Source organism: Bos indicus, chromosome 17 (genome assembly GCF_029378745.1).
Source record: "Bos indicus isolate NIAB-ARS_2022 breed Sahiwal x Tharparkar chromosome 17, NIAB-ARS_B.indTharparkar_mat_pri_1.0, whole genome shotgun sequence".
In the NCBI taxonomy this organism is placed as follows: domain Eukaryota; kingdom Metazoa; phylum Chordata; class Mammalia; order Artiodactyla; family Bovidae; genus Bos; species Bos indicus.
Genome location: NC_091776.1, coordinates 34,081,016 through 34,099,977, shown reverse-complemented (window position 1 = coordinate 34,099,977; position 18,962 = coordinate 34,081,016). Strand labels below are relative to the sequence as shown.

Below are 18,962 nucleotides of genomic sequence, written 5' to 3'. Positions count from 1 at the left end.
GTATAGTACTGAGTTCATTGTCACAAACCCTAATCCTCTAAGGCATGGTGTGGAGAATTTCTAAATAACCTTGATACAACGTCTATACCCATTTTTTTCAGGGTGGCAGCATAAGAACAGATTAAACACTTCCCATAATAATTTATATTCACCATCTTATTAATATGATGACTCTCTATTGTCTGCCTTAAATCAGGCATGATTATTAGCTTTGTATTATGACCAAATAAATGGTGTAGTGGGCTTTCTGCCAGGTGGAAGGGGTGTATGCAACACACACACACACACACACACACACACACACACTTGCCTGGACACACATACAGTCTGATTTTTTAAAAGGACAAAATAATAATGACTACAGGAGTTGAAATAAGCACAGCTTGGAGGTATTGCTTAATTTATTTTTCTTACAATGTATATATATTTATGTAATTCCAAGAAATTAAGTGAACCACAAAGTTGTTAATACCTTGAGGGCTTTTATGTAAACAAGGAATCACATAGGAGGGAGTCAATTCAGTCTTTTCTTGGTGTTCAAATATACCAATCACTGCTGCTGAAATGATTATCCAGCAATTTACACCAATTGTTCCGATGGGGGCGTCTGCTCCTTCCTCAATTATGGCAGCTACTGCTTGTTCTTTGTAGCACTGAAGGTGAAGCATAAGGGCACCGTATTACACAGAGGAGTGATTTATCTTTGCTAAATGGAAGCAAATGATGGAGTGTTCCACTGAGCAACAACTCAGCGTTAGTTGCTTCTGTTTTGTTTTTGTTTTCTTTTTTTCTCTGAGATTGCATTTGGGGCATTTTAACCTCAACTTTGCAAACCATTTTCTTTCTTTGGATTTATGAGTTCTTTTCCTGTCCTTCGGAGATTCTACTCACAGGAACATGCCGGTCCCTCACGGTCCCATTGAGTTACGGTGAGAGACCGGCAGACAGGCTCTGTGACCTCACCCCGCCACACCGCGAGCTCGTGGTGTAGACTGCACCAATTGCGTGAGACGGCCTACAAGACCACATAATAGAGGGGATTAGACGAGAACAAAAATTTCTTTGCTTTATTTATAGTATCATTGTGGAAGGATGAAAAGCTGTAAGTCAGCTTTGCCTGGGTGTGGACTTGCAATAATCCACTCAAAGCTTTGATTGTTCCCTTGACTTTGCCTTGTAAAAGTTTCTGTGGCTCCTGTGGATTATTACTTCATAATGCTTGGACAAACATCAATTAACATACATCAAAACGTTCCCATTTGTGTCCCTCTCTGAATGGAGGAGACCCAAAAGACACAACGAGTTAGAAACACTTGCATGGAGGTTACAGGAGGCCTGGCTGCGTGGGGGACACAGGTGTGCTGTTCTGAATGTGTTGAAAATACTGCATTTCCTGTGGAGCTTGGAGTAATTATCAAGCCAGACCTCTAAAGAACAGCTTATTGGAAACCTTAGCTATTATAAGAGCTATTTTTTTAAACCTAGGAAATCGGTTGTTGAAAATCAGATGAAGCCAGTGAATCTGGCTGTTGAAGTTGGAGACAGCAGAAGTTATACTAGTTTTCATAGTCACTTGAGAACTTTTAAATTTTTCTCAGAGAGCTTAAGATAGGATTTCTTTCAAACAATATGCATAATAGAAATATACTTAATGTAAATGTTTTAAAATATTTATGTAATAGTCGATGTCCAAGAAAAATATTCCTGTATTATATTAGAGTTTTAAATATATGCCATTTCTTTCTGTCTGGTTTACTCTTGTAGGGATTTTTTTCTACTCATGATGTCAATACTACATGTGGTTACAACAAAGTCATGGATAAACTATTGTTTTTATTGTCACTTATACAAAATTGACAACAGATTTTTGTCCAGTGTGATAGCATTACATGAATGTCAGCTCCAAGTCTTTCTCAATGTAAGTTTATCTGATAATAATGAGTATATTTATCTGGAATGTCCTCAGGATATATTCATGTTGATAATAAACATTGTAAATGATTTGAAAATGTACAATGGAATAAATCAAGAATGACCTCATTTTCAGATTATTTTATGTGTTATTACATAATACCAAGGGGCTTCCCAGGTGGCTCAGTGGTAAAGAATCTGCCTGCCAATGCAGGAGACACAGGTTAGATCCCTGGGTTGGGAAGATCACCTGGAGAAGGAAATGACAACCTACTCGAGTATTCTTGTCTGGGAAATCCCATGGACAGAGGAGCCTGGTGGGCTACAGCCCTTGGGGTTGCAAAGAGCCAGAAAGGACTTAGTGACTAAACAACAATAACACAAGACTTCCTTTTTGGGAAATTTCATTAACAGGCTTCAATAATCCTACCAGGTCAATTTGCTATAATTCACAAATCCATGGGGTTAGAGTGGTATTAAGTCTACTCATTTTGTTAGACTGTCTTATAAATCAAACTGATGAGTTCTTTTTCACATTCATTTCTTTTGTTTTAGCAAATATTTGTTTTAGCAAAAAATGTACTAATGGCCTTGTGTTAAGGGAATAAAAAATACAACTGACTTCTGCTCAGTAAGAAGTAAGAAAACTCTCCTTTTGTATATGAGTAGAACTTTCTGAAACACTAGAGTCATTTACTTGGTCTGCTAAGCTGGGTAAATTATCAGTTTGTCCACCTGGGAGCACAGGGAGAAATCTTGGTTCTCTGGGAGGACAGAGCCCTAAAACGAGCTATCTTTGGTTTATTTTAAAGGAAAGGTGGCTCTGACATTGAAGACAACCTGATTGTGACATGGAATAAAATAACATCCGCAACTTTCACGTTCATTCTTTTACATCTTTGACATTCTTTATCCCCCAGAATGGTAACCCATGCACTTCCTTCACCACAGGCTGGCCAATGGGGATACATGATTCAGGCAAAGACTTCACCTGGGGCTGTGTGCACCCTCTGTGCCCTTTCCACACTGACACATCCTGAGACTAGACTTCGGCTTCTCTATTTGGTACATAATTGCAACCACAGGCAGTCTCTCTCCATATGATCCTTTAAATCAATTAGCTTCTATCACCTGGGTGGATGGGATCCTATTTCGTACCATCATTGGCTCATCTTTGTATCGAGTACGACTGACCTTTAAGAGATAGGCATCCAAATAGGCAAGACCTTGTCTTCTGATTTTGGTTCCGTTGACTGTGCAAACTTGTTTTGCTCACTCATTTAATTCTGCTGGAACACTATACCTTTTTGGAGCTTCAACAGAGTGCCCCAAAGGAAGAAAATTTGGCATGGAGGGAAAAACATGGGCTTTAAAGTCACTGCTGTGTCTATCACAAGCTTGTTAGTGACAAGAATGATTTGTGCAATGTGTGATGTGTCCAATGCCCTTGGGGCACTTGTTGGAAGCCTACTAATCGGTAGTTGTTATGCAAAAAGTCCCATTTCTCCCATTTCAATTCCTTAATCTTGCAGTTTTAGTTCCTTTTGATCTTGATCTCCCATTTACCTTATTTGACCATGAATGTAGAAGGAGCAGAGTGGGAAGAGAATAATAAGGATGAGGAAAAACATGGAAGTCCAGTGAGACAGTGGCCAATTCATAGCCATTTATTTGTAAGTAAGATTCTTTTAAGACTTTTCACACTCAGGAAGTGCATTTAGTTTAGCCTCAACAGGCAGTTGTGTTACTTGTGCATGTATTACTCTATTGCATGGATAAGGGGTCACTTTATCATAAGCTTGTGTGAAACTTTCTTACGCTGCTTGGAGGAGGGAGCCCTGACCTGGTTAAATTTGAAGTTTAGTCTATTTTTATAAAAAAACATTTATTAAAAAAGATATTATACTTCCAAGGCCTTTTCCCATCAACTTGATTTTTTTTGGGTTGCCTATCACATGGCTGTATCATTTTTAGATACTAAATGAAAAGCATGTGTAACAGAGCACATAAATGCACTTCTGTCCATGTTACCATGGGTAACGTCCAATATGAAATATGGGTTTTCTTGAAGTAGAACACACTACTTTAATTATTATGTGCAGTTTGGAAGCATGAATATTTATACAATTAGAAACTTGGAAGCATTGCACAAATTCTTTAGAATTGGACTCTGACAGAGGCATTTTTCCCCCCCGAATATGTTCTATAAATGCAGACCAAAGATGAAATACTGTGGCAGGCTTAAATTCATTGGTTCTAGAAAAAAAACGCTACAGATTTGGTCACATGAAATAAAATTGTTAGCACTGAGCCCCAAAGTTGCTTGAATTGTTTTTTTTTTTTTTTTTACTGTGTGTCTATTTTTAATTGCTGATGGTAAATGCTTTTGTTAGTCATAACTTTTGTTCACTTCGGTGTGATGAAAATGAACTTGTGCACAGTATCTATGTGGCTTATTAGAATATTTGAACAGTGCATTTAAGATTGTAAATCAGGTCTTATTATAATTCCTTCTTAACTGATTTAAAAAAAATTTTTTTTTCCCTTTGGGTTCTAATTTTTCAGGGCAAAGATAGATCTTATATACTTTCCAAAATTAATTTGACTCATATGGAAATGAATAAAACCTATTCTCTTCACTTAAAATACACATGTATATACATACATAAGCACAGACAATTAAAATTCAAAATATAACTCATTCTTAGAATTTTTAGGACATGGGATGACTCTGTCTTGTCTTCATAAAGAACTGTGACTCTGCTAAGGGTTTTATTTTAAAGTTTCCTAGATAAAAGTACTGTTGAGAGGTGTTTATCTGTTTCTCTCTTGCTCTCCCTCTTTTTGTTTTTGCTGCTCAGCTTGAATCTGGGCCCTTGGCAGTGACAGCACAGAATCCTGACCACCGGACTGCCAGAAATTCCCTAGTTGAGAGTTTTGATTCTCTGCTAGTTTGAAATATTGTTTATTTATTAATGTTATAATAAATTTACTTGAGTTTTTATAATATAAGTTGCTGAGCTTTGTATGGACTGTTGCACCATAGATTTTGAATGAATCTTAATAGTAATTCTGTATTTGACTGAGTACCACATTGATAGTATTATTTAATAGGAAAAAGAGCTCATACCAAATCCTGAGTTTACTGAAGTTTATTAAACACTGTTTTGTACACTATATGAATAAAGACCCAAATCACTGGTCCTTAAGGAAAGTTTGAGATGACGTATCAGCAAAGGAAAATAATCGTTCTCCTTGAAAATATTATTTAGGTCTATCAGTGATTACAAATACTGAGATCAGATAAGATGCTATAATTGCCACTCATCTTCATTCTGTTTGAGCTTTTCTGTAGTTGCTTCCTTACTTTCCAGTATCATCAAAGGGAAAAGAGCCTATGGTTCAGGGAGAAAGTTCATGCAATAAGTTGATTATCAAGTGCAGTTCAGTGAACACCAATGAGCCTATGTTGTTTCAAGGATATATTAGTCTAAGTCTGTGAGAGATGTTGCAGTCTCCTTCCCTCCATCTTCACTCACCCACCTTCAAGCAGAACTGCAACTGCTGATGACCTTAAAAAGACAGGAAAAGGAATTTAGGTTTAAGCCAACAGGGGACAACACAAGCTGGCATCTGTGCCCTTAAAAATGTTGCCTTGCTGAGGGTATATCTTCAATATTATGGAAAATATGTTATCTACATCAAACATTTTTGCTTTTGACTTAAGACATTAAGGAAATCTGAGATCCTTTAAGGCTTCCAGTTTTAAACACATGCTTTGAAAAGATTTCAGAAACAATAGATTCAAATAGTTGCTCCAGAGGATGAGGGCTGCTGCATGGGAGAGTCTTCATGAAACTTCTGTAGTCAGATATTTTTTATAAGAAGGACTTTTAAAGGGAGCCATGAGTAAAGAGATAGAAGAGGGTCAGCACTGAGGGGTGTGAGGCCCCCCTGAAATCTGTGGCCGTGCATAGAAGGTATAGGGAACTGGAGTGGGAGGGAGAATGAGTCCTTCCTTAGACTGAACTTGAAGCCTTCCTCCCTTACCTATGCTCCTGGGAATGTACAACAGCTGCTCACCATCCAGAACATTCCAATATTTAATCTGCCAACTTTTTCTGGGGGTGAAATAATCCTGATTCCTTTAGGCTTTCATCATGGTATCTGTTTTTTGGCTCTTTAATCATTTTCAGAGTTTTTCCTCCAACTTTGCTCATCACAGTTATGACTGGAAGCTCCAAAGGGGGACTCCTCTGGTGGGTGTAATGGGAACATGACTAAAACCACTTTTAAAGCATCCTCCATTGGCAAGGCTAAATCACTTTACTGTCTTCCTTTGTTTCTTATATGGTCTGCTTTCAGTAACTGGGCTTAGGGGAGGCATTGCCAGAGGAAAGGGGAGCCATGATTTTAACTCATTTTATTTTTCTGAAAACAGAAATTTTCGTAGTAGCTTGTGTTTGCCTCTCTTTAATTGTGTTCTGATTTTTTCTAGGCTATATTTTTCTATTTGTCCAGTCTTATGGGCAAAAGTATAGTATTCTACTTGTTTTGTGGACTTGTGTGCATGCTAAATTACTGCAATTGTGTCCAACTCTTGCCACCCCAGGGACTGTAGCCCATCAGGCCCCTCTGTCCCTGGGATTCTCCAGGCAAGAATACTGGAGTTAGTGCCATGCCCTCCTCCAGGAGATTTTACCAACCCAGGGATCAAACTGATATATCTTACATCTTCTTCATTGAAAGGCAGATTCTTTACTACTAGTGTCACCTGGGAAGCCCCCTACTTGTTTTGGTTGCAATTAAAATTATAGTAGTGACTTCTGTTAGTGATATCATTCATTTATGTATTCATTCATTCATGTACGCAAGAAATATTTTGAAATATTTTTGAACTCTTAGCACATGGAAAGCTGTATTCTAGGTGGCACAGTTAAGATGGTGAACAAAAATACATATAGTCTCTGCTATGACTATGTCTTTATCTTCAAAATAGAGAAATTAATGAATATATGAGGGATTTTGTAGTTAAAAATTGGGGAATGTGACATAAAGGGAAGAGCAAGACTGTATGTGAATGGAAAATAAGGAAACCTACTTGAGAAGAGATAAGCTAAGCTAAGTCACTTCAGTTGTGTCCGACTCTGTGCCACCCCATAGACAGCAGCCCACCAGGCTCCCCCGTCCCTGGGATTCTCCAGGCAAGAACACTGGAGTGGGTTGCCATTTCCTTCTCCAGTGCATGAGAGTGAAAAGTGAAAGTGAAGTCGCTCAGTCGTGTCCGACTCTTAGCGACCCCATGGACTGCAGCCTACCAGGCTCCTCCATCCATGGGATTTTCCAGGCAAGAGTACTGGAGTGGGGTGCCATTGCCTTCTCCATGAGAAGAGATAAGGCTTCTCCAAAAAGCACGTGACCTGAAGTCTGTGTTAAGAGCTACATTCTATGTGGAGGGAATACCATGTTCAAAGTATTTTATATTTGTCATGTAGTCAACAGAATCGAATTTCCTTAAATTTGTGCTGACTCCTTGAAACCCTTTTAGTTTGTGTTGCCTGTTTCCCTTCACCTTATTGTAAGGAGTCCCTCACTTGAGAGTTTCTGCTATATGCTGATCCCTTTAAGGGATTTTGAGTCTTTTCTGATTAAATAACATTTTGTACTGTTTTATACCATCCTGAATTTCAGAGCTGAGTGTAAACTGATTGATTTGTAAACTGAAATGGAGAAATCAAGATAAGCTTACATATTAGACAATCTATCGGTGTGTGCTGTGTGCTCCATCGTGTCTGAATCTTTGCTGCCCCATGGACTGTAGCCCACCAGGCTCCTCTGTCCATGGAAACTTCCAGGCAAGAATACTGGAGTGGGGTGCCATTTCTTCCTCCAGGGGATCTTCCCCACCCAGAGATCAAACCAACGTCTCTTACGTTTCCTGCAGAGGCAGGCAGATTCTTTACCTCTACCCGGGAAGCCAATTTATCTAGCTCAGGTGAATCTAAGTGTGGCTGAAACTTTAGCTCTGTATTCTTTGTCTAGTGTTTTTTAACAGATACTTCTGGGACTTTTGACATATATAGCTCATCAAAAGAATTACTTTAAAAATTCATTCTAAGTTTTTAGAGCTCTGCTTTGGCATTCTTGAATCAGAGATAGCATTTAGCTTTCACCTTCGATTGTTAACTTCATCTCATGTTTCACTTACTGAACCCTGTATACCTGTGGAGACATGCATTATCAAAAACACTGCCCCTTTTGCTGTTTGTGAAGAAGAGAAGCTGAGCTTCCCAGGATTCCCCAAATTCTAGGAAAACTTCATTAAAAAGGACAGCCTCTTTGTAAAATGGCGAGATAGCCATATTTCTTGCTTCTGGCCTTCCTGCATATCCCAGTGGATTTATAGTTCTGCTTTGATTCCTAATGGGTTTCCCTGGTGGCCCAGTGGTAAAGAATCTACTTGCAGTGCAGGAGCAGCAGGAGACATGAGTTCAGTCCCTGGGTCAGAAAGATGCCCTAGAGAAGGAAAGGGCAAATCACTCCAGTATACTTGCCTGGAGAATCCCATGGACAGGGGAGCCTGGCAGGCTACAGTCCATAGAATTGCAAAGAGTGAAGCAACTTAGCACACACGTTTGACCTCTAATATCTGCCTGATTAATCAAGACTCTTCCAGTTCCTTACTTTTTGTGTAATTCCATAGGTCCTAAGATCATGGCATCCGGTTCCATCACTTCATGGCAGATAGATGGGGAAACAGTGGAAACAGTGGCTGACTTTATTTTTCTAGGCTCCAAAATCATGGCAGATGGTGATTGCAGCCATGAAATTAAAAGACACTTACTCCTTGAAGGAAAGTTATGACCAACCTAGACAGCGTATTAAAAAGCAGAGACATTACTTTGCCAACAAACGTCTGTCTAGTCAAGGCTATGGTTTTTCCAATGGTCATGTATGGATGTTAGAGTTGGACTATAAAGAAAGCTGAGCGCCAAAGAATTGATGCTTTTGAACTGTGGTGTTGGAGAAGACTCTTGAGAGTCCCTTGGACTGCAAGGAGATCCAACCAGTCCATTCTAAAGGAGATCAGTCCTGAGTGTTCATTGGAAGGACTGATGTTGAAGCTGAAACGCCAATACTTTGACCACCTGTTGTGAAGAGTTGACTCATTTGAAAAGACCCTGATGCTGGCAAAGATTGAGGGCAGGAGGAGAAAAGGATGACAGAGGATGAGATGGTTAGATGGCATCATCGACTCGATGGACATGGGTTTGGGTGGACTCTGGGAGTTGGTAATGGACAGGGAGGCCTGGCATGCTGCAGTTCATGTGGTCGCAAAGAGTCGGACATGACTGAGTGACTGAACTGAACTGATAGGTCCTAAAATTCGACTTTATTCACCTTGACTATTGGCTATTGCTTATGTAATGTGATTTGAGCCCTAATTAACCATCACTGTGTGGCTATTCTTTGGGTAGAGGGTGACCACTGCAGTCTCCTGTGCCTTGGAACCAGAGTGATCACGTGGTGTACATCATCTGTAGGGAGAACAGGCATGAGACACAGTAGAAACAGAGGAGGGTCAGAGGATCTTTGCACCTGCTGTTTCTTAAGTGTCTTTTTGTTCAAAATAATCAACATACAATGGGCATTTTTTGGTGTGACATATCCTGGTTTTCCTCAAGATATTAATATATCTCTCTATATCTGTGTGAATTGTTTAGTGCTTTGAATTAGAAACTCCTAATAATATTTCCTTTTGAGAGAACTTTTGTATATCATATACAAAAAGCTGACAAAGTGAAGTCAAACACTTTTAGAGGTGTAATTATATATAATATAATTTAGCAAACTTACCCTAAAAGCTTGTTTTGTGGCAGAATACCACAAAATTTTTTGTTTATTTATGGATAAATTCTTTTACAATTTAGCATGTATTGAGAATCTTGGGTATGTCAGGTGCTGTGCTATGAATATTGTGATGAAAATAGCATGGTTCCTGTCTTTGAGGAGCTACATTCCACTGTAGGTACAATAGGAAAAATTATAATACAGTATTATATATACTGCAGTAGTTGTGAGCCAGCTGTGAACTGTGGGAATTAAATTTAAGCATTTTAATTGAAATCATGGCTCAGAAATGGCATCCTGAAAACAAATCTGTGTCACATCATATGTACAGTACTAGACAAATTCTGATGTTAATATCACAATTTACTCATATAGTTGACATAAAGTTCTCCTCTGTGTAGCCACTAAAACATAAGTTGCTAGTACTCTTGCAGCTCTTTTTAAAATCATCAGTTTTATTTAACAAAAAATTATGATTATATATATATTTTTATCAGCTGCCAACAAAGACTTCTGTTCGTATCATGTTTCCAAGGAAGTTTGTCTTGTTACTAAATCTGTTTTGAGGACAAATTATGTGAATGGAATTCATTAAGCCCTAATTTTGTCCCTTCTATATTCTATTCAAGCAAAATCTGGATTCCCCTTTCTGGTCATCAATGAAATTCAAAGCCATCAATGGATCTTGTTGGCTTTCTAATCTTGTCTCATTAACTTCCCCCATTACATGCAAATTCTCCATGAAACTCTACATTGAGACCTAAATAAGAAGGGAGTCATATATTTTAATATTTGATTAAATATGGTTAACATTTATCATATGATATTTCTATTACTGGAGTCTTCCCTGTAGCTCAAACATTAAAGAATTTGCCTGCAATGCATGAGTCCCAGGTTTGATCCCTGGATGGGGAAGACCCTCTGGAGGAGGGAATGACAATCCAATCCATTATTCTTGCCTGGAGAATCCCATGGACAGAGGAGCCTGGCGGGCTACAGTTCATGGGATAGCAAAGAGTCAGGCTTGACTGAACAACTAACACAACACTATTTCTATTGCTTTTATTATTTCTTATGTTAAAACTTCTAACATTTTCTAACCTTAGCAGTACAATAAAGTCCTTGAAGGAATATAACCTTATATGCACAGTAGCTGCTCAGATATTATTGAGTACAGGAATATAAGTGCATTTTATTAAAAATATATCCTCTTAGAAGACTTTCTAAACAAATTACATCAGGATAATGTGAAATTATGATGGAATATTGGAGGGGGTGCTCCTCCAGGGCCTTTTTATGTATTCAGATCAGATCAGATCAGTCGCTCAGTCATGTCCGACTCTTTGTGACCCCATGAATTGCAGCACGCCAGGCCTCCCTGTCCATCACTAACTCCCAGAGTTCACTCAGACTCACGTCCGTCTAGTCAGTGATGCCATCCAGTCAGTGATGCCATCCAGTCATCTCATCCTCTGTTGTACCCTTCTCCTTTTGCCCCCAATCCCTCCCAGCATCAGAGTCTTTTCCAATGAGTCAACTCTTCGCATGAGGTGGCCAAAGTACTGGAGTTTCAGCTTTAGCATCATTCCTTCCAAAGAAATCCCAGGGCTGATTGCCTTCAGAATGGACTGGTTGGATCTCCTTGCAGTCCAAGGGACTCTCAAGAGTCTTCTCCAACACCACAGTTCAAAAACATTACTTTGCAAAAGCATTTGAGCATTACTTTACTAGCGTGTGAGATGAGTGCAATTGTGCGGAAGTTTGAGCATTCTTTGGCATTGCCTTTCTTTGGGATTGGAATGAAAACTGACCTTTTCTAGTAATTTACTTAATTCTCATAACAGTGAGGTAGGTATTAGTCTTGTAAGATTTTTTTTAGGTCTCTAAAATACATGTTTCCCATTGTACTTTGAACTCAACTTGATTCTCAAATATTAAGAAAAATTGAAAATAAGCCAAAAACATAATGACATGACTTTCATTATTAAGCTATGGCATGGCCTCACATAGTAAAGTAATGCTCAAAATTCTCCAAGCCTGGCTTCAGCAATATGTGAACTGTGAACTTCCTGATGTTCAAGCTGGTTTTAGAAAAGGCAGAGGAATCAGAGATCAAATTGCCAATATCCGCTGGATCATGGAAAAAGCAAGAGAGTTCCAGAAAAACATCTATTTCTGCTTTATTGACTATGCCAAAGCCTTTGACTGTGTGGATCACAATAAACTGTGGAAAATTCTTCAAGAGATAGGAATACCAGACCACTTGATCTGCCTCTTGAGAAATTTGTATGCAGGTCAGGAAGCAACAGTTAGAACTGGACATGGAACAACAGACTGGTTCCAAATAGGAAAAGGAGTACGTCAAGGCTGTATATTGTCACCCTGTTTATTTAACTTATATGCAGAGTACATCATGAGAAATGCTGGACTGGAAGAAACACAAGCTGAAATCAAGATTGCCGGGAGAAATATTAATAACCTCAGATATGCAGATGACACCACCCTTATGGCAGAAAGTGAAGAGGAACTAAAAAGCCTCTTGATGAAAGTGGAGAGTGAAAAAGTTGGCTTAAAGCTCAAAATTGAGAAAACGAAGATCATGGCAACCGGTCCCATCACTTTATGGGAAATAGATGGGGAAACAGTGGAAACAGTGTCAGACTTTATTTTTCTGGGCTCCAAAATCACTGCAGATGGTGACTGCAGCCATGAAATTAAAAGACGCTTACTCCTTGGAAGGAAAGTTATGACCAACCTAGATAGCATATTCAAAAGCAGAGACCTTACTTTGCCAACAAAGTTTCGTCTAGTCAAGGCTATGGTTTTTCCAGTGGTCATGTATGGATGTGAGAGTTGGACTGTGAAGAAGGCTGAGTGCTGAAGAATTGATGCTTTTGAACTGTGGTGTTGGAGAAGACTCTTGAGAGTCCCTTGGACTGCAAGGAGATCCAACCAGTCCATTCTGAAGGAGATCAGCCCTGGGATTTCTTTGGAAGGAATGATGCTAAAGCTGAAACTCCAGTACTTTGGCCGCCTCATGCGAAGAGTTGACTCATTGGAAAAGACTCTGATGCTTGGAGGGATTGGGGGCAGGAGGAGAAGGGGACGATAGAGGATGAGATGGCTGGATGGACGTGAGTCTGAGTGAACTCCGGGAGTTGGTGATGGACAGGGAGGCCTGGTGTGCTGCGATTCATGCGGACGCAAAGAGTCGGACACAACTGAGCGACTGATCTGATCTGATGGCCTCACAAACAAACCCAAAAGTCATCTATCGTAAGAATGTAATTTTCCTTGACTTGATGTTTACTGGTATCTGTGAGAACACTTTACAGGTGGAAGCGTAAATATTCGCTTGTAGAGAATAAAGAAGATGCACGCTTATTGTGTTCCAGTAGTAATGCAATAGTTTTAGCCCTGGAAAGAAGATAATCCAGAGTTTATGATGTCCGACCTTTAAGCAAAATAAATTATTTTGTTGTTGTTGCTGTAATTTAGCAATCTCATTCCAAAATATTTTTCTTTTACCAATTCTACATACATTTGTTAGTATGTATTAGGACAATGAACCAGAAAGGTAGACTGGCTTTTGTATCCTGCTTATTTCCTTATTGGGCTTCCCTCACAGCTTAATTGGTACAGAATCTCCCTGCGATGCAGGAGACCCTGGTTGGATTCCTGTGTCAGGAAGATCCGCTGGAGAAGGGATAGGCTACCCACTCTAGTATTCTTGGGCTTCCCTTGTGGCTCAGCTGGTAAAGAATCTGCCTGCAAAGCAGGAGACCTGTGTTCAGTCCCTGGGTTGGAAGATTCCCTGAAGAAGGGAAAGGCTACCCACTCCAGTATTCTGTCCTGGGGAAATCAGGACAGTCCATGGGGTTGCAAAGAGTCGGACGCAACTGAGCGACTTTCACTCTCACTTCACTTCTATTTCCTTATTAATAAGTTCAGTAAAACTTTGTGAATCTGTATGAGAATTATATTGTCTTAAGATTTTGAAGTATTTTGGCAACAATAGGTTGACCTCTTTTGTGAGTTATTGTAATTGTTTACCAAAAGGTTTCCTTCCCTATAATCTTTGCTGTAATTTCCTGTCAATCTTGTAGTTCACTTTTAAACCACCTCTACAGCAAAATAAAATCACTTGCCATCAGAGCATGCCCAGACTCAGTGTGGAGCTCAAGGTCCTTTTTGTTACTTTCATAGGGCTGTCACAGCAAACTACCACCAACTCGGTGGATTAAGACAACAGAAGTTTATTCCTTCACAGTTCTGGAGGACAGGAGTGTAAAATCAAGGTGTCAGTAAGGCCAAGCTCCCTCTTTGAGTTTTGATGGAGAATCTGTTCATTGTCCCATCTAGCTTCTGGCAGATGGTGGCATTTCTTGGTTTCTCATTCAAGATTTCAGTTTTCACATCAGTCTTGCTAGTGCCTCTTCTCTGAGCCTGTTCCTCTTTGTCAGATATCTTTCTACTTCACTCTTAGAAAGATATTTGCCGGTGGGTGTAAGGTTCACCCAGATTATCCAGTATGATCTCCTTATCTCAAGGTCCTTAACTTAATTACATTTGCAAAGATTTCCCCCCTGCCCAACAGGTTACATTCATAAGTTCATGTCCATTGAGTCGGTGATGCCATCCAACCATCTCATCCTCTGTCGTCCCCATCTCCTCCTGCTCTCAATCTTTCCCAGCATCAGGGTCTTTTCCAATGAGTCAGCTCTTTGCATCAGGTGGCCAAAGTATTGGAGTTTCAGCTTTAGCATCAGTCCTTCCAATAAACACCCAGGACTAATCTCCTTTAGGATGGACTGGTTGGATCTCCTTGCAGTCCAAGGGACTCTCAAGAGTCTTCTCCAGCACCACAAATCAAAAGCATCTAACTATATAGACATATCTTTTGGAGGGTGCCATTCACCCCATTTATACCATCTGTATCCAGCTGCAGCTCAGCTATCCATCCTTACCTGCCAGTGTTTCTTAACAGCATTTCTGTTTCTTTCTTGATTCCTCCCACTTCCCCTAGCCCATGAACTCTGTTCATTGCAACTCATTGTTTTTGTTGTTTCTTTTAAGCTGAAATCAAGATTGCCGGGAAAAATATCAATAACCTCAGATATGCAGATGACACCACACCCTTATGGAAGAAAGTGAAGAACTAAAGAGCCTCTTGATGAAAGTGAAAGAGGAGAGTGAAAAAGTTGGCTGGAAACTCAACATTCAGAAAACTAAGGTCATGGCATCTGGTTCTGTTACTTCTTGGGAAATAAATTGGGGAACAGTGACAAACTTTATTTTTTGGGGCTCCAAAATCACTGCAGATGGTGACTGCAGCCATGAAATGAAAAATGTTCGCTCCTGGGAAGAAAAGTTATGACCAACCTAGACAACATATTGAAAAGCAGAGACATTACTTTGCCAACAAATGTCCGTCTAATCAAGGCTATGGTTTTTCCAGTAGTCATGTATGGATGTGAGAGTTGGACTATAAAGAAAGCTGAGCACCAAAGAATTGATGCTTTTGAATTGTGGTGCTGGAGAAGACTCTTGAGAGTCCCTTGGACTGCAAGGAGATCCAACCAGTCCATCCTAAAGGAGATTAGTCCTGGGTGTTTATTGGAAGGACTGATGCTAAAGCTGAAACTCCAATACTTTGGCCACCTGATGCAAAGAGCTGACTCATTGGAAAAGACCCTGATGCTGGGAAAGATTGAGGGCAGGAGGAGATGGGGACGACAGAGGATGAGATGGTTGGATGGCATCACCGACTCAATGGACATGAGTTTGAGTAAACTCTGGGAGCTGGCGATGGACAGGGAGATCTGGTGTGCTGCAGTCCATGGGGTCTCAAAGAGGAGGACATGACTGAGTGGCTGAACTGAAGGGTGGACTAGCAGTCAGCGAGTCTCCAACGCAAGACCTATTTGTTCTTAAATTTTAGCTAACAACTTTAAAAATATTGTCTGAAACTCTATTCTGTTCTGTACAATCCAGCAGTTGAATTATAGATGATTTAGTGTTCTGGAAGCTCTACATTGATCCTGCCTATGCTTGCTGGGTCCACCTAACTTAAATAATTTGAAAGACAGTATTCCTGTCTTATGTAGTAATATGTATGCATAATATGGAAATAGCCTGCTAGAGACTTGTTCACTTAATCCTCAGTGAAAACTAGAATATATATATATGTATCTAGAATATAAACATGTCTTGGCAGGAAGATGTGGTTTTGTTTAGTCTCTCAGTCATGTCCTACTCTTTGCCACCCCATGGACTTTAGCCTGTCAGGTTCCTCTGTCTATGGAATTCTCCAGGAAGAATACTCAAGTGGGTTGCTATTTCCTTCTCTGGGGGGCTCTTTCTGACCCATGGATCAAACCTATATCTCCTGCATTGGCAAGCAGATTCTTTACCATCTGAGCCACCAGGGAAGCCCTGGGAGGAAGATAGCCTGGTTTAAACTTATCTTTAACAATTCTTCCCTGGTTAGGTATGCAAATCTACTTCTCAGCAATTTACTAATATTTTAGAACTAAGATAAATTATGTTCCCATTGGAATTTCTAGTTTCTGGGTTTTAAAAAAACTGTTAAGTCTTCATGAAGTCAGTTTATAGAATTTCGTTTTACTTCCCCACCTTACGTCTTAATAACAACCATAGTATAAATAATCCATTGCTTCAAAATCTCCATTCACTCATACATTTATTCTTATTGACCTTGGCTTATGAAGCTTGGATGGAAGAAATCACTAAATAGAGAGAAATAGTTGAACTTCTATTCTGTGTTTCAAAATCTTAACTGAGACCTCAGTCACAGGGGAGCATGAAATTATTCTATGCCTACTTGGGGAAACCACAGTTTAAAATACAAAAGAATTGTACTATAGGACAACTTACTCAAAGAAACTTTATTTTCTGTCTTTAAAAATCACCAAATAAACATTTTGGCAATGGAAAATTTTTGTTTCCTGTAGCTTTGTGAAATTTTAGCATTAAAATCATTAAAAAAATTCACCTGGTCTCAGGTATCATTAAAAACTCTTATCTTTGTGCCAGATTAGCTGAAAAATTTGTCCCCCAATACAGTGGGGAATTAGGATCACGTTTTAGGCAAACTTAGGCATTTATCTATTTTAGGTGCAAAGAACTTAAAATTCAAACAATTTGATTATTTTTTTAGATTTTATATAATTTTTTCAACTACAAAATGGGAACCCAGATTCAAGAGGCATAGAGTGAAGCCTCAGTTTTAGCAATAAAATATTTATGAACTAAAAGAATAAAATGAGACTTCTACAGAAACTTGGTGACCGAACAGAAAACTTGAAATTGTAAACAACCAACTTAGAATATGGGTGAGAAGTGAACAGCTCATAAAATTTTCTCTTATTTTTTTCTCTTTTTTCCCTATAGTTCTAGCTGTAGAATTCTGCACAAGTTCTTCATTGCAGTGCTAGATTGTTTGTTTGTTTTTTTTTTTTTGGATAGATTCTGTAGATGAACTTCTCTTAATTTATTTCTTTACCTTCAATGTTATTCTTTGATTTGAATTACTCTTTCTTTCTTTTTTTTTTTTTTTTTTTTTTAAGGCTCTTCTTTCATAAGGGAACTTAAAAGAATTTCTTTGTGGACGGATTCATAGGACATAGTGAATGGATCAGTGACAGTGCACTCTGATCGTTTCTTCCTCTTAACACTTGGAATCACTATCGTTGCATAGGACACAGCTTGGTGACATGCCCTTACTAAAGCATGAGCGTCTTATGTTCAATGGCAACAGGTCCCAAGAGGTGAGGAGGTGGCCTCTGTCCCTCTCCTGTTTCTAGATATCTCACTCTTGAAGCTCACAATCATTTCCAGGACACTTTCCCACTGTTCTTCCCAGAAGTGTGTAGAAGTCTTACAGAAATAAAACCTCCAAGATCTGCCTAGACTTAAGCCAAAGTCTCCTAAAGATCCTTCACGTAGAGCTTTTCCTTCTTCCTTTTCCTTTCTTTTCTCTCTTCTTTCTTCTCTTTAACTTTTTATTTTGTATTGGGGTACAGCTGATTAATGTTCTGATAGTTTCAAGTGAACAGCGAAGGGGCTCAACCATATATAAACATGTATCCATTCTGCCCCAAACTCCCCTCCCATCTAGGCTGCCACATAACATTGAGCAGGGTTCCCCATGCTATATGGATAACCAACAAGGACTACTCTTTTTTTTTTCAACAACAATCTCTTTGATCCTAACAATGAAGATTTCCATGTTCTAGGACAATATTATCCTCATCTTGAAGAAAGGATGAGGAGTGATGTCTGTCACTTTCTATTATAAAACAATGTCCTGTTTCTTTGTTTGTTTGTTTGCCACATGGCACAGCATGAGGAATCTTCCCCAAACAGGGATCAAACCTGCACCCTCTACAGTGGAAGGGTGGAGTCTTAACCACTGGACTGCCAGGGAAGTCCAACAATGCCCTGTTTTCTGATGAGTTAGATAAAACATCATTTGAACTGTTTTCTGTCTCCCGTTATCTGTTCCTTTAAGCCTTTCCCTTGTATGGTGTTTTATACGCTCTACAGTCTAGTTAAATCAGACTCCTAGTTATCATTCATTCATTACTTCATTCATCAAATATTTATGTCCTAGGCTCCAAAGACATATCAATAAAGGAAACAGACACGCTCTGTGCTCTCATGGACCTTGTATTCTAACATCTCTGGGGTATCCCCAGCTTTGTCCATTTGCTCATTTTTCGTGTGCTCCTTACAAGTTTGCCCAAACTCTACTTTGTTCAGGATTCTTTCAGCTTGTACATGGATTTCAAAGCCAAATTCAGATTGTCCTTAACCTATAAAGTGCCTTTAAAACTAGATTTGCTGTTAATATTTGCAAGCCTAGGACTGAAGTATGAATGAGAGCCACATACCATTTGTCTGAAAATATAAAAGATAAATTTACCTAAAAACCTTGCTTGCCAGATAATGTCAAAATTGAAAAATGTGTAAGACTACAGTGTTGCTAATATCCAAGATTATGAAACTCACAATTACTGTGAATGTCTGGGAATCCTGTGTTGATCAACTGACATTTTTTGGATGAGTAGTAAAATATAAACAAGAAGGCTGAGCGCCGAAGAATTGATGCTTTTGAACTGTGGTGTTGGAGAAGACTCTTGAGAGTCCCTTGGACTGCAAGGAGATCCAACCAGTCC

General features: G+C 39.3%; 1 long non-coding RNA gene across 1 annotated transcript in view; it reads left to right on the top strand.

Annotated features, from left to right (window-relative positions):
• Positions 1-18,962, top strand: part of LOC139176705 (uncharacterized) — a 124,964-nt gene that overhangs the window by 88,775 nt on the left and 17,227 nt on the right. The gene's annotated exons all lie outside the window — the stretch shown is intronic.